The sequence below is a fragment of the Heptranchias perlo genome, chromosome 2, assembly GCF_035084215.1.
Source record: "Heptranchias perlo isolate sHepPer1 chromosome 2, sHepPer1.hap1, whole genome shotgun sequence".
In the NCBI taxonomy this organism is placed as follows: Eukaryota; Metazoa; Chordata; class Chondrichthyes; order Hexanchiformes; family Hexanchidae; genus Heptranchias; species Heptranchias perlo.
This window is the reverse complement of record NC_090326.1, coordinates 129,798,692-129,813,510: the sequence shown is the minus strand read 5'-3', so window position 1 is coordinate 129,813,510 and position 14,819 is coordinate 129,798,692. Positions and strand designations below refer to the sequence as shown.

The following is a 14,819-nucleotide window of genomic DNA, read 5'->3' as shown; positions in this document are numbered from 1 at the left end:
GGCTTATGATTGGTGTTGACCCTCGTTAAGTATGTTCCAACCCTATTCATCTGTATAAAAACGTGTGGATTTCTGTATGTTTCTTGTTCTTGCTCTGCCAGCATAGAGGGACTCTATCAGGAGTCCAAATCAATGCTGCAGACTAAGAACCCTGCTATTAAAGTTGTGCTGAACTTTAAAATGTATTCGACTGCAGTTATTACTGAACCAGACTGAGGGGAAAGAATCCGGATCGTCACTGGTATCATCCTTGTAAATCTTTTTTGCACCTTCTCCCACGCCTCTATATCCTTTTTTATGATATGAAGACCAAAACTGTGCACGGCACTTCAAATGTGCTCTAATCAAGTTTCTATACAAGTTTAACATAACTTCTCTAGTTTGTAATTCTATGCCTCTAGAACTGAACCCCAGTGCATTGTTTGCTTTTTTTTTTGTGGCCTTATTAACCTGTGTCGCTACTTTTAGTGATTTATGTATCTGTACCCCTTTGTTCCTCTACTCCATTTAGACTCTTGTTTTCCAAGGAGTATGTGGCCTCCTTATTCTTCCTACCAAAATGCACCACCTCACACTTACCTATATTGAAATTCATTTGCCAATTGCACACCCATTTTGCAAGCTTATTAATGTCCTCTTATTTTTTGTCAGTGTTCCTCAGTATTAACTATACCCCCCAATTTGGTGTCATCTGCAAATTTTGAAATTCCTGAGTCCAAATTGTTTATGTAAATAATGAACAACAGTGGTCCCAACACCAATCCCTGTGAAACACCACTTCCAACCTTCTACCAGTCTGAGTAAATACCTTTAACCCCCTGCTCTCTTTTGTGTTTTGCAGCCAGCTTGCTATCTATTTTGCTACTTGTCCCCTGACTCCACATGCTCTGACCTCAGTCATGAGTCTACTATGTGGTACCTTATCAAAGGTCTTTTGAAAATCCAAGTATATTACATCTACTACATTACCCTTATCTACTCTTTCAATAAGGTTGGTTAAGCATGACCTTCTCTTTGAAATCTATGCTGACTATTCTTTTATATTTTCGGTTTCTAGATGTTTTTCTATTACATCATTATCTTTCCTACCACCGACGTTAAGCTAACTGATCTGTAGTTTTTGGACTTGTTCTATCTCCCTTTTCAATGTAGAAATCACATTAGCTATCCACCAGTTCTCTGGCCCTATTCCCTTTTCTAATGAATTTATGTATATATACGTAATAGTGCCTTTTGCTATCTCTTCCCTAATTTCTTTCAATATGTGCGGATGCAATCTATCCGGATCAGGGGGTTTTATCCTCTCCTAAATTGAATTAGTTTATCAATTTTCTCTCCCCTTTCCATCTTAAATGTAGTTGTATCTTTTTTTGATCTCTTCTTCTAATGTCATGCCCACCCAGTTAGTCTCCCTAATAAATACTGGGGCAAAGTAACTATTCAATACTTTGGCCATTTTGCTATCATTACCTGTGAGTTTATCTTGTGCATCCCTTAGAGACCCTATCCCTATCCTCATTTTCCTTCTGTTATTTATGTGTCAGTAGAATACTTTGCTATTTATTTTTATATTGCTTGATAATTTAATTTCATCGTTCCTCTTTGCTTTCCTTTTTTCACTTTTTTCCTAACCTCTTCAAATTCACTCTGTCATCCTCTCATTTATTGTCTATGTACTTAGTGTATGTCTTTTTCTTTAGTTTCAATTTTATCCTTATCTCTTTATTCTTCCATGGTGTTTCATTATTGACTAGTTTGTTCTTGTGTTTTTTTAGCGGAATATATTTCTCCTGAAATCTATTGATCTTTTTAAATATTTCCCATAGCTCTTCATCTCTTTTTCTGTCAACATTTTCTTCCAGTTTACCTTCCCTAGTTCCATTCCCATCACCTCAAAATTATCTTTTTTCCAATCTTGGTCTTTGTCTTACTTATGGCTGTCTCAGTCATTATTTTAAACCTTATTATGTTGTGATTGCTATTGCTTGGATGTTTCCCTATGTTTACTTCTTTTAACTGCTCTGGTTCATTGCCCATTACTAGATCCAGCAGTGATTCCTTTCTTGGGCTTCTTGCATTTCTGGGTAAGAAAGGAGTCCTGAACACACTGTAAAAACTCCCCTGCCTCTTCCCATTCACTACCTCCTTGCCAGTTTATTTGCTTGAAATCTCCCATGGTTGTTGTTCTATGTCTTTTATTCATTTGATAGATTTGCTTATATATTTCTTCCTCCATTTCCCTTCCAATATTAGGTGGTCTGTAGAAAATGCCTATTAATGTGATCGATCCCTTTGTCTCAATCCATATGGATTCTGTTTCTATCTTTAATATTAGTTATGTCCTTTTTTTTTCTACCATTATGTTGCCTCTAATTAGTACAGCTTCCCCACCCCCTTCCTTCCCTATCCTTTTTAAATACATTATATGCTGTAATATTTAACTGCCAGTCCTGTTCTTTATGTAGTCATGTTTCAGTTATCCCAACTACACCTGGCTCCTTGCTACGAAGTATTGCCTCCACTTCCCTCGTTTTGTTTCGGATGCTGTGCACATTGCGGTACAGGCAATTTAATTTGTTTTTATTAATTGTTCCACTCACTTTATTTTTAAGCCATCTTAAGTCCTTCTCACACCAGTCTTTCAGCCATGCATTCACCTTCCTGATCTGTCTATGCCTATGCCAATTAGTACGTGGCTCGTGTAGTAATCCCGATATTACCATCAGTGAGGTCCTGTTTTTTTAAATTTACTTCCTAGCTTCTGATCTTCCCTTACCAGGACCTCCTCCCTTTTCTTCCCTATATCATTGGTCCTGACACATTGACCATGACAACTGGATCTTCCCCCTCCCTTTCCAAGTTCCTCTCCAATTGCTCTGAGATATCCTTTACCCTTACACCAGGTAGGCAACACATCCTCCTGGAGCCTCGGCCATGACTGCAGAGGACACTATCTATCCAACTAATTATTGAATCCCCTATGACTACAACCTTTCTATTCTGCTCCATTCTCCAGCCCCCCCCCCCCCCCCCCCGCAAACTTTGGGCTGCCTCCTGCTCCACAGTGTCATGGTTAGCATTCTGGCCATCCTCCCTGCAGCCTTCATGCTTATCCTCATAGGTAGCAAGTACATTGTACCTGTTGGATAGGATCAGTGTCGGCAGGACCTCCTTCAGGCATCTGTGCTTTCCTCTGAGGTGTGATTGTACTCTGTAGAAAACTATACAGATATTCTCCACCCCCCCCCACCCTCCTCCAATTATAAGGAATCTTACAACACCAGGTTATAGTCCAACAGTTTTATTTGAAAATCACAAGCTTTCGGAGGCTTTCTCCTTCATCAGGTGAGTGTTGGATTCCTTGAAAATTACCGCATATGTAGCTAGAGAACAATGCCTGGCGAAAGCTTGTGATTTTCAAATAAAACTGTTGGACTATAACCTGGTGTTGTAAGATTCCTTACATTTGTACACCCCAGTCCATCACCGGCATCTCCACATCACCCCTCCAATTATGTGTTGGGAGTGCCTCTAACTCGCACTCCAGCTGAAGGACTGAGCTGGAGTGTCTCAAAGTAGAAGTATTTCCTGCAGATGTGGTCACCCGGGACAGTCTTGCTGTCCACAAACTCCCACATACTGCAGTCCCAACGCACTACCTGTGCTGGCATTTCTAATTCTTTCTTTCTTTCTTTCTTTCTTTCTTTCTTTCTTTGTTGTTAGCAGCAGTAACTTATTTCTGGAGCTAATGGAATCACTTTGAGAATCCCTACATGGTCAGTTTTCGGTAAAATATTAAAATGCCTACGTGGCAAAGAAGCAGAATGCAAAATGGTTAGAAAGGGTTAATTAGTTAGTAACTGAGATTGATACAAGTGGCCTGGCCCTCCTGCTGGGCCATATGTTTGCTTAGTCAGCAGGTTTGCATGGTCTTATCAATGTAGAGTCTTTGATGTGAGTCAAGGACTGGTCTGAATGTCTCTATGTTTATGGCAGATCAATATAGGTAACGAGCTTAGCCAAAGTTGAAAGACATTCCAGGTTGGGAGATAAGAAACAGAAGGAACAGGGAAGAACATTCCAAGTTGGAAGGTGAGGAAGTATCCCCCTTGATGTCTAACAGCAGCATGGTCAGCACATGGATGATCTATGATTGGCCGGAAATAATGTAACCTCGCATGGCAACCTGTGCCCGGCTTATGATTGGTGTTGACCCTCGTTAAGTATGTTCCAACCCTATTGATTTGTATAAAAACATGTGGATTTCTGTATGTTTTTGTTCTTGCTCTGCCAGCATAGAGGGACTCTATCAGGAGTCAAAATCAATGCTGCAGACTAAGAACCCTGCTATTAAAGATGTGCTGAACTTTAAAATGTATTCGACTTCAGTTTTTACTGAACCAGACTGAGGGGAAAGAATCCGGATCGTCAACTTGAGGTCTAGTATTAATTAGTTGATGGATTAGTTTAATTTCAAATTAATTACTCTGTATTTAGTATAGCAGATACTTATTTAATGCAAATTGGATTCCTTTAATGTTGCTTTCCTCCACCTAGTTTATTTTATCCCCTTATATCTATTTAGGTTATTTAACCTCTTAAATCTATTTGTTAACCTAAAGGATATCATCCTCTTAATACTTAAAAATAAATGATAAATTTATCACTTCGCTCTAATTCTTCGGGCTCTGCCGCTCCTCACTGTGCTGACTGTTGTCACTTTTTTTGAGTTTTTTCCCCTCTGTCTATGTATATTGCATTAAGAAGCCTTAAGAAAATGTGGCCCTAATATGAATTTCATCTTATCCTTAATCTTATCTAACTGCCCCATGCAAATACTGAATGTCAAAAGTGTGAAGTATATTTCTCATGCATTATTGAGCACAAAATTTGTTAAAGAAAGGTGCAGTGCTCAGACAAACTAATGTTACTGGGAAGTGGCCCTCCCTTGCTGCTGGCTCCAGGCAGTCATGCAATATAAGTCTGCTGAACAGACTTGTTCAAAGATGGAAATTAGTACTATATTGGATATTAAAATATAATGTAAAGCATTACTGTTGTAGTGTTTACAGTAAAAATGATTCAAATTCTTTTCCATGTCTCTGGGCAACGGTAGTTCCTAGTTAAAATTTTAATGCAACTATAGTGATATATCTTCAAAATTGTAATCCAACTTTTGATCTATTTTCCTTTTCCATTGAAGAGCGAAAATTGCATTGTTTTTGCACAATGGCTTTATTGAGACTTGGGTGTTTTGTATAATTAACATTGAGGGGAAGAATTAGGCCACTGTATAATTTCTACTAATCTAGGACTATTGTTCTAGTTGCTTCTCAATATCACAAATCTTTATGGACCTTATTTTCTGTTCTTTGCATTCCCTTTCACCCTCAACTGACTATTGACATTTTTATCACATTCCTGGATATACACAATCCTCCAATGTGCATTTCTATGCTGCTAAATTTATATGACCAATTTGTCTGAGGTAAATTCCAGCTTTTAAAAGTCAAAAAACAAATCTGCTTATTTTATAAGCAATTTCAACATTTTATCCTCCTCTTTGATTCTTTGTTCCCTGGTGAGTCTAATCCTGCTGGTGTTTTTTAAATTCTTTCTCCCACTCTTAACCCTGGTCATTTTGCCACCAATTTCTTCCTTCCAGTTATGGTTTTGGTGTGGTAACAATCCATTTGAGTTTTAAAAGGAGGGGAACGGGAAGTTGTGCCACTCCTTTATTCCCCTTCCCTTCCCTGTTGCACTGGGTTTAATGGCTTGTCTGATCGCTGGTAGTGGTAATCTGTTAATCCTTAACATTGAATTCCATATGCCATTACTGTACCAGATAATATAAAAGGACTGGAGGGTAAACACAAGACTGTTCGATGAAGCCACACCAATCCTATCATGATGTGGAGATGCCGGTGATGGACTGGGGTTGACAATTGTAAACAATTTTACAACACCAAGTTATAGTCCAGCAATTTTATTTTAAATTCACAAGCTTTCGGAGGCTTCCCCCTTCGTCAGGTGAACGATGTGAAATGAAATCCTCGAAATGAAATCGCATTTATAATTCACAGAACAATCCTCAACAACGGATGAACGGACACCGCGCAACAATCGCCAAACAGGAGGGTTCCCTCCCAGTCGGGGAACACTTCAGCAGTCATGGACATTCATCCACCGACCTTCGGGTAAGCGTTCTCCAAGGCGGCCTTCGAGACACACGACAACGCAAAATCGTCGAGCAGAAATTGATAGCCAAGTTCCGCACCCATGAGGACGGCCTCAACCGGGATCTTGGGTTCATGTCACGCTACACGTTACCCCACCAGCGAACAAATGTTATCTGTTTTTAATATAACGGGTCAGTTGCTGTCTTTTCTATGTTTCTACCTCTCTATCTCTTTTTTTTTGTTTGTTGTTTTTTTTTTGGTGATTTGTATATACTGTGAGACCTGGCAGGTAACACCTGTCTGTCTGCACACTGATTGCCTTGGTAACGGGCAGTTGAAAAAACTGTCTATACTCACCAAGCATTGTTCTGTGAATTATAAATGCGATTTCATTTCGAGGATTTCATTTCACATCGTTCACCTGACAAAGGGGGAAGCCTCCGAAAGCTTGTGAATTTAAAATAAAATTGCTGGACTATAAATTGGTGTTGTAAAATTGTTTACAATCCTATCATGGTAATGCATAATTTACTACTTATGCTATTGTCAATATGCTCTTGGTTGCAGATAAATGAATCTGCTGTCTATGGGCTTAGGACCAAAGCTAAGTGCTCTGTACAGTGAAAGGAGACTAAGAAGTAGTTACTTACTAAAAATAAAAAAACTAAGATTTGATGAATTATTTTCTTGCTACCACTTTAGGAAGCACTAGTGCATGATTCTGAGCCTAGAAAGAACTGTGTGTCTGTCTGTAGCCAAGAACATAATGGTATTCATGTTCCTCAGTTAACATCCACCCTCTGGTTCTGACCCGTGTTAGCTGTGACTCGGTTGTAGTACTCGTGCCTCTGAGTCAGAAGGTTGTGGGTTCAAGTCCGACTCCAGAGACTTGAGAACAAGATCAAGGCTGACTCTCCAGTGCTGTACTGTCAGAGGTGCTGGCTTTCGGATGAGATATTAAAGCGAGGCTTCGTCTGCCGTCTCGGGTGGACGTAAAAGATCCCATGGCACTATTCGAAGCAGAGCAGGGGCGTTCTCCGCGGTGTCTTGGCCAACACTTATCCCTCAACCAACATCACTAAAAAACATTATCTGGTCATTATCACATTGCTATTTGTGGGACCTTGTGGTGTGCAAATTGGCTGCTGTGTTTCCTACATCTGGTTCACTAATGTCCTTTAGGGAAGGAAGCCTGCCGCCCTTACCCGGTCTGGCCTATATGTGACTCCAGACCCACAGCAATGTGGTTGATTCTTAATTGCCCTCTGAAATGGCCTAGCAAGCCACTCAGTTGTAAAATCTCGCTACGAAAAGTCATAATAAGAATAAAACCGGAAGGACCACCCGGCATCGGACCACCAGGCACCGGACACGACAACGGCAAAACACCAAGCCCAGTCGACCCTGCAAGGTCCTCCTTACTAACATCTGGGGACTTGTGCCAAAATTGGGAGAGCTGTCCCACAGACTAGTCAAGCAACAGCCTGACATAGCCATACTCACAGAATCATATCTTTCAGCCAACGTCCCAGACTCTTCCATCACCATCCCTGGGTATGTCCTGTCCCACCGGCAGGACAGACCCACCAGAGGTGGCGGTACAGTGATATACAGTCAGGAGGGAGTGGCCCTGGGAGTCCTCAACATTGACTCTAGACCCCATGAAATCTCATGGCATCAGGTCAAACATGGGCAAGGAAACCTCCTGCTGATTACCACCTACCGTCCTCCCTCAGCTGATGAATCAGTCCTCCTCCATGTTGAACACCACTTGGAGGAAGCACTGAGGGTATCAAGGGCACAAAATGTACTCTGGGTGGGGGACTTCAATGTCCATCACCAAGAGTGGCTCGGTAGCACCACCACAGACCGAGCTGGCCGAGTCCTGAAGGACATAGCTGCTAGACTGGGCCTGCAGCAGGTGGTGAGCGAACCAACACGAGAGAAAAACTTACTTGACCTCGTCCTCACCAATCTACCTGTCGCAAATGCATCTGTCCATGACAGTATTGGTAGGAGTGACCACCGCACAGTCCTCGTGGAGATGAAATCCCGTCTTCGCACTGAGGACACCATCCAACGTGTTGTGTGGCACTACCACCGTGCTAAATGGGATAGATTCAGAACAGATCTAGCAGCTCAAAACTGGGCATCCATGAGGCGCTGTGGGCCATCAGCAGCAGCAGAATTGTATTCCAGCACAATCTGTAACCTCATGGCCCGGCATATTCCTCACTCTACCATTACCAACAAGCCAGGGGATCAACCCTGGTTCAATGAGGAGTGCAGAAGAGCATGCCAGGAGCAGCACCAGGCGTACCTAAAAATGAGGTGCCAACCTGGTGAAGCGACAACTCAGGACTACATGCATGCTAAACAGCGGAAGCAACATGCTATAGACAGAGCTAAGCGATTCCACAACCAACGGATCAGATCAAAGCTCTGCAGTCCTGCCACATCCAGTCGTGAATGGTGGTGGACAATTAAACAACTAACGGGAGGAGGAGGGTCTGCAAACATCCCCATTCTCAATGATGGCGGAGTCCAGCACGTGAGTGCAAAAGACAAGGCTGAAGCGTTTGCAACCATCTTCAGCCAGAAGTGCCGAGTGGATAATCCATCTCAGCCTCCTCCCGATATCCCCACCATCACGGAAGCCAGTCTTCGGCCAATTCGATTCACTCCACGTGATATCAAGAAACGGCAGAGTGCACTGGATACAGCAAAGGCTATGGGCCCCGACAACATCCCAGCTGTAGTGCTGAAGACTTGTGCTCCAGAACTAGCTGCGCCTCTAGCCAAGCTGTTCCAGTACAGCTACAACACTGGCATCCACCCGACAATGTGGAAAATTGCCCAGGTATGTCCTGTCCACAAAAAGCAGGACAAATCCAATCCGGCCAATTACCGCCCCATCAGTCTACTCTCAATCATCAGCAAAGTGATGGAAGGTGTCGTCGACAGTGCTATCAAGCGGCACTTACTCACCAATAACCTGCTCACCGATGCTCAGTTTGGGTTCCGCCAGGACCACTCGGCTCCAGACCTCATTACAGCCTTGGTCCAAACATGGACAAAAGAGCTGAATTCCAGAGGTGAGGTGAGAGTGACTGCCCTTGACATCAAGGCAGCATTTGACCGAGTGTGGCACCAAGGAGCCCTAGTAAAATTGAAGTCAATGGGAATCAGGGGGAAAACTCTCCAGTGGCTGGAGTCATACCTAGCACAAAGGAAGATGGTAGTGGTTGTTGGAGGCCAATCATCTCAGCCCCAGGGCATTGCTGCAGGAGTTCCTCAGGGCAGTGTCCTTGGCCCAACCATCTTCAGCTGCTTCATCAATGACCTTCCCTCCATCATAAGGTCAGAAATGGGGATGTTCGCTGATGACTGCACAGTGTTCAGTTCCATTCGCAACCCCTCAGATAATGAAGCAGTCCGAGCCTGCATGCAGCAAGACCTGGACAACATCCAGGCTTGGGCTCATAAGTGGCAAGTAACATTCGCGCCAGATAAGTGCCAGGCAATGACCATCTCCAACAAGAGAGAGTCTAACCACCTCCCCTTGACATTCAACGGCATTACCATCGCCGAATCCTCCACCATCAACATCCTGGGGGTCACCATTGACCAGAAACTTAACTGGACCAGCCATATAAATACCGTGGCTACGAGAGCAGGTCAGAGGCTGGGTATTCTGCGGCGAGTGACTCACCTCCTGACTCCCCAAAGCCTTTCCACCATCTACAAGGCACAAGTCAGGAGTGTGATGGAATACTCTCCACTTGCCTGGATGAGTGCAGCTCCAACAACACTCAAGAAGCTCGACACCATCCAAGATAAAGCAGCCCGCTTGATTGGCACCCCATCCACCACCCTAAACATTCACTCCCTTCACCACCGGCGCACTCTGGCTGCAGTGTGCACCATCCACTGGATGCACTGCAGCAACTCGCCAAGGCTTCTTCGACAGCACCTCCCAAACCCGCGACCTCTACCACCTAGAAGGACAAGGGCAGCAGGCGCATGGGAACAACACCACCTGCACGTTCCCCTCCAAGTCACACACCATCCCGACTTGGAAATATATCGCCATTCCTTCATTGTCGCTGGGTCAAAATCCTGGAACTCCCTTCCTAACAGCACTGTGGGAGAACCGTCACCACACGGACTGCAGCGGTTCAAGAAGGCGGCTCACCACCACCTTCTCGAGGGCAATTAGGGATGGGCAATAAATGCCGGCCTTGCCAGCGACGCCCACATCCCGTGAACGAATTAAAAAAAAAACATTCCAACATTGACTACATTTCAAAAGTACTTCATTGGCTCTAAAGTGCTTGGGGACATCCTGAAGTTGTGAAAGGTGCTATGTAAATGCAAGACTTTTAGAATATAAGATGATCTGCTTTGCTGAGAATCTAATACAGTAACATTTCTCGACAAAATCTGGTAATGAAGCAGCAGGGAGCTAGCTTTGAAATGGACTTTAGAGCTGAGTCACACTGCACTCTTTGGTTTTCTTGAGGAAAAAAAACTTATGTTTTTGCATCCATTATGTATTTTTAGGCCATATAAATCTCTGCCCTAAATAGCTAGAAGAGTTCAGAGTTAGTATCTGTGTCCTCTGAATTGTCATAAGATAAAATACATTGGAACACAGATAAACTGTCTTATATCTGTTGCTATGCCAATGTCAGTTAAGATTTTGTTTCTAAGGTAGTACACATGCTCTTTGATTTCTTATGGCTATTATCCTGGCTATATTAATGTCATGGATGAACTAGCAGTTATCAGCAATTTAAAGAGATGGTATACTTTAAACTTGGTTACTTGCCGTCATCTTCCGGGTATATTGCTTTGTTTACTTTCAAATTGTTTAAATATTTTTTAAAGTAGAGTAATGAGGTTCACTTTCACTGTAGCTGGTTCCATCTCCTGTTTTGTTGGCTTCAGGTTAACTACAGAGACATATTTATCACTGGGTCACACCTATGCATGGACAGCAGTGTATGCTCCCTTGGGTCAAGAATGAGTGGCCATTGATAAAAGATTAAAAGTAAGGGATTTAGAACAGAGGGTAGGAGAAACTTCTTCACAGAGAGTTGTAAGGCTGTGGAATTCACTTGCAGGGTTAGTAGTTTCTGCCTTAACTATGTCAACATTCAAGTTTAGATTAGATAGGTGGATGAAGGGGAAAAGGGTTGAAGGGATATGGGAACATGGTGGCTAAACGTGACTAGAATTGTTTACTTGCATAGAGGGTAAACACTAATATGGACTGGTTGCGCCAAACGACCTGTTTCTGTGTTGTACCTTCTTTGTATATATTTCTATGTATAACACAGGAAATTGCAATCCAAGATTTTTTTTAAAGATATGGCATGAGGTATACTATAACTATTAAAAGCAATATAGATTTTTTTTTAACTAAAATACAAAATTGACTTATTTGTATCTGCCCACTCATGAAACTAAGACTGTGCTACACCAAACAAAAGCTCTAAAAATTTCTTACGGTCGACAAAAGAAAAATCAAACCCATCGTGTTTAGGTCAATCTTCTCTTCCTGTTAACAGCCTCCCAAACATTAACATTTTAGAATTGGAGTGAAGATGCAGCTAAAAAAGGTGACCAGTTAAACACGAGTCAAATGCATCATCAATTGCAATGAGCTGGTTGTACAAAAATAGGCAGATGACACCCTGATGGCTCAGTTGGTAAGTAGTGCAGAACTGATCAGGGAGGTCCAAATATCTGCTCTGTGCTGATGGGCTGACTGAAACAGGGGCAGTTGTTGAAGTACTACAATTAGTCTTAGCACCTGATTAGTGCCTGTGGAACCATACCCCAGTATTAGCCAACACCTTCCAAAGAGGAAGGAAGACTTTTCTTTTAAGGTAGAGGAAGATTTAGATGCGCTAGCCAACAAAGCATTAGAGTATTATACTGAGTTTTATCATCATAATTCTGAAATGGAAAGGTTGGAAATGGTTCAATGAAGGAAATCAAGACCTCAAAGGTGCACGCAGTGTTCGAGATTAATTTTGAATTTCTGGAAACTTCGGGACAAAATCCTGGAGAATTGGCAACCCTGCCTTTCTGTTATTTTATGATAGTCTTCAGGAACTGTTGTCTGTACTGCAAAGTCCAACTGACTGGAGAGGAGAGGAGAGTGAGGGTGAGGGTGGAGTATGAGAGAAAAAACTTTAGCAGCAGAGTTTTTTTTTCTATCTCCCTCCCCCTCAATCCTGAATGTTGAATATTTTCTTAAAAGAAGTTTACAAAGCATCACTGAGTTGTAGTTTATTAAACTCATTTGAGTTAAATTTTACTAAGATCACCATGGCAGCAACATTCTTCTGCACATCACACATGAGTAGTCTGAAAGCAGTGCAGAAGCTAGTGACCAGTGGTGCCAGCATGGCTTGAACTTTATTGTGTATAATATTTTTATGTTTTTGAGAATTTTTTATTTTTATGTTGACCATTTTTGCCAGCTTACAGCTCACCACAACCGATGCATTGATATTCACAATTGAAGCAGTGTTTTGTAGAATTGCAGCTGTACGTGGAACTAGCATTTAAATATCTCATTCAAAGCTGTGGTTTAAAAGGAGATTGTTTTGCTAGTTTAAAGAAGGGCCACGTATTTTGGTGGTAGTCATTGCACAAATCTCACTCTATTGTTAAAATACAATGGAGAACAATTACCATGCTACTAGCTGAGGCAAACTAGTCACTTAGGGGAAAGATTTCCTTTTACGCGCTGTGTAACAAAACCTCAAATTTTGCTACACACAACGCCGAGAAAGTTATTCCCCATTTATGATTAAAGGAGAGAGGCAAGAGGATACGCGAGCAACCGACGAATACAGCTTCTAATACCATAAAAGCAAAATACTGCGGATGCTGGAAATCTGAAATTAAAAACAGAAAATGCTTGAAACGGTCAGCAGGTCAGGCAGCTTATAATATTCCTGTATATAGCACTTTCTGTAGAACTTTGCTTTCACACTTTCCATCATGCCTGCCTAAAATGTTTTCCCTGTCAAGCTATGTTCTAATCCTATTATACTTCCCTCTGGACATTCTACCCATATGACTCACACTGCAACTCTGGTAAATGGGCAGAATAATGGCAGATTAAATTTAATGCAGACGAATATAAAGTGCTACACACAGTGAGGAAAAACTGCGACATGTCTACTCATTGATTAGGGTTGCCAACCCTCCTAGACTGCTCAAGAGTCTCCCAGAATGAACGAACGATTTGCCAAGTGTTTGCTCCTGGCGACCTGGGAGTAATGTACTTGCGCATTAAGGTACGTGTCTGTAAAGCAAAAATCGACGGGCTGAAACTTGCTACGACCGGCGTGGCAAGGCTGTCCACACGTTCTGCGGACAAAGACTACCAAAAATACTTACCTCGTAGTCTCCGACGTCCATTTGCTCCATTTTTTCAATTTTTTTTTCAGTTCACCACTGTGATTTCAGCCCAGCTTCCTTCCTATCGATAGAGATTGTGGGAATGGAAGTCACGTCCACAATCAGGCAAGTACATATCATTCATTTAAAGTAAACTTAGGTGTGTTAGTTTAAATAAAAATTTAACATATCTTATAAAAAGCCAAGCAAATGATTTAATTTAATGAAACTTACAGAAGTTAAAAGTTTTTTATAAATAACTTTTAAAATAAGAATAAATTGACATTCCACATTTTTAAAATTTAACTTTTTGTTGTTTCGCAGTCATTATAAGTCACTGCACTTTTTAAAAAGTAATGTAGGGCTGGTAGTATTTTCCAGCGTACTTTTTGGTGGCGCAAGTATCTTTGTTCCAGATGGATAAGTTTACGAATTTTTTATGATTTTAGTGTACCATGTCCCTTTTAATTCGGAACTGTCAAACCGCCGGCAAACCAATGGGAGCAAGTTTGCGATTTTGGGGTTTTTACTGCGCATGTGTGCGTTCGGAAACTTGTACAATCGATTCGCCGGTGGAGAGACAGGATGCCATTCAGGGACGGCGTCTGTGGGTGAGTAATTTCTGGGCCGATGTTTCAGGTATGGACCCTTCCAGAGTTCTGTGGAGTGCTGTTTTTGTTTTCAATTCCAATGCCTAGAAAATCCTTCGAATGCAACATGTAGCCAGAAAAGTAAAGTCCAATTGTGCAAAAGTTCTTCCCCGTTTTCGTTCATGCTCTAATGAAAGGTATTTGTGCGTGTGAAGTCTCAACAAACCATTTATCACCCATAAGATAATCCAACACCCTTGTGGTAAATCAACCAGTGAGGCAGAAAGCAGAAGGTAGTGATAAATAGACTAGACTCTGTTATGGAAGTGGTGACTTGTGGAGTTTTATATGGCTGGTACTGTGTCCATTGCTGCTTGCACTCACCACAAACGATGTGAGGAAGGGTACTACTTGTAATAATATGATGCTGATATTGCCAGGTAACCACCATGGACACATTATTTGGATAGCTCAGTCAGTGAGTGAACTTAATGTATATTAATGTAAGGTGATGTCTTTTGGTACAGGAAATATTCACAATGGATGATTGTTACCTTAGAAAAGAAGTTGATTGTGCTTATCGGCCATTTGCTGACTGTACCCAGACAATGTGAATGGAATGTATCCC

The 14,819-nt window shown here is 42.0% G+C and overlaps 1 protein-coding gene across 5 annotated transcripts in view; it reads right to left on the bottom strand.

The window, feature by feature from the left end:
• The window catches only part of si:ch211-285f17.1 (sickle tail protein homolog), a 643,872-nt gene extending 630,166 nt beyond the window's left edge, over positions 1-13,706 (bottom strand). For 3 of the 5 annotated variants that reach the window (XM_068007122.1, XM_068007126.1, XM_068007123.1), the window contains exon 1: positions 13,602-13,703. The gene's annotated coding sequence lies outside the window, so the exon portion shown is untranslated. Of the gene's footprint in view, positions 1-13,601 lie in introns of all 5 variants that reach the window. The other 2 variants (XM_068007127.1, XM_068007131.1) reach the window with 2 other exon arrangements.
• Positions 13,707-14,819: the final 1,113 nt, after the last annotated feature.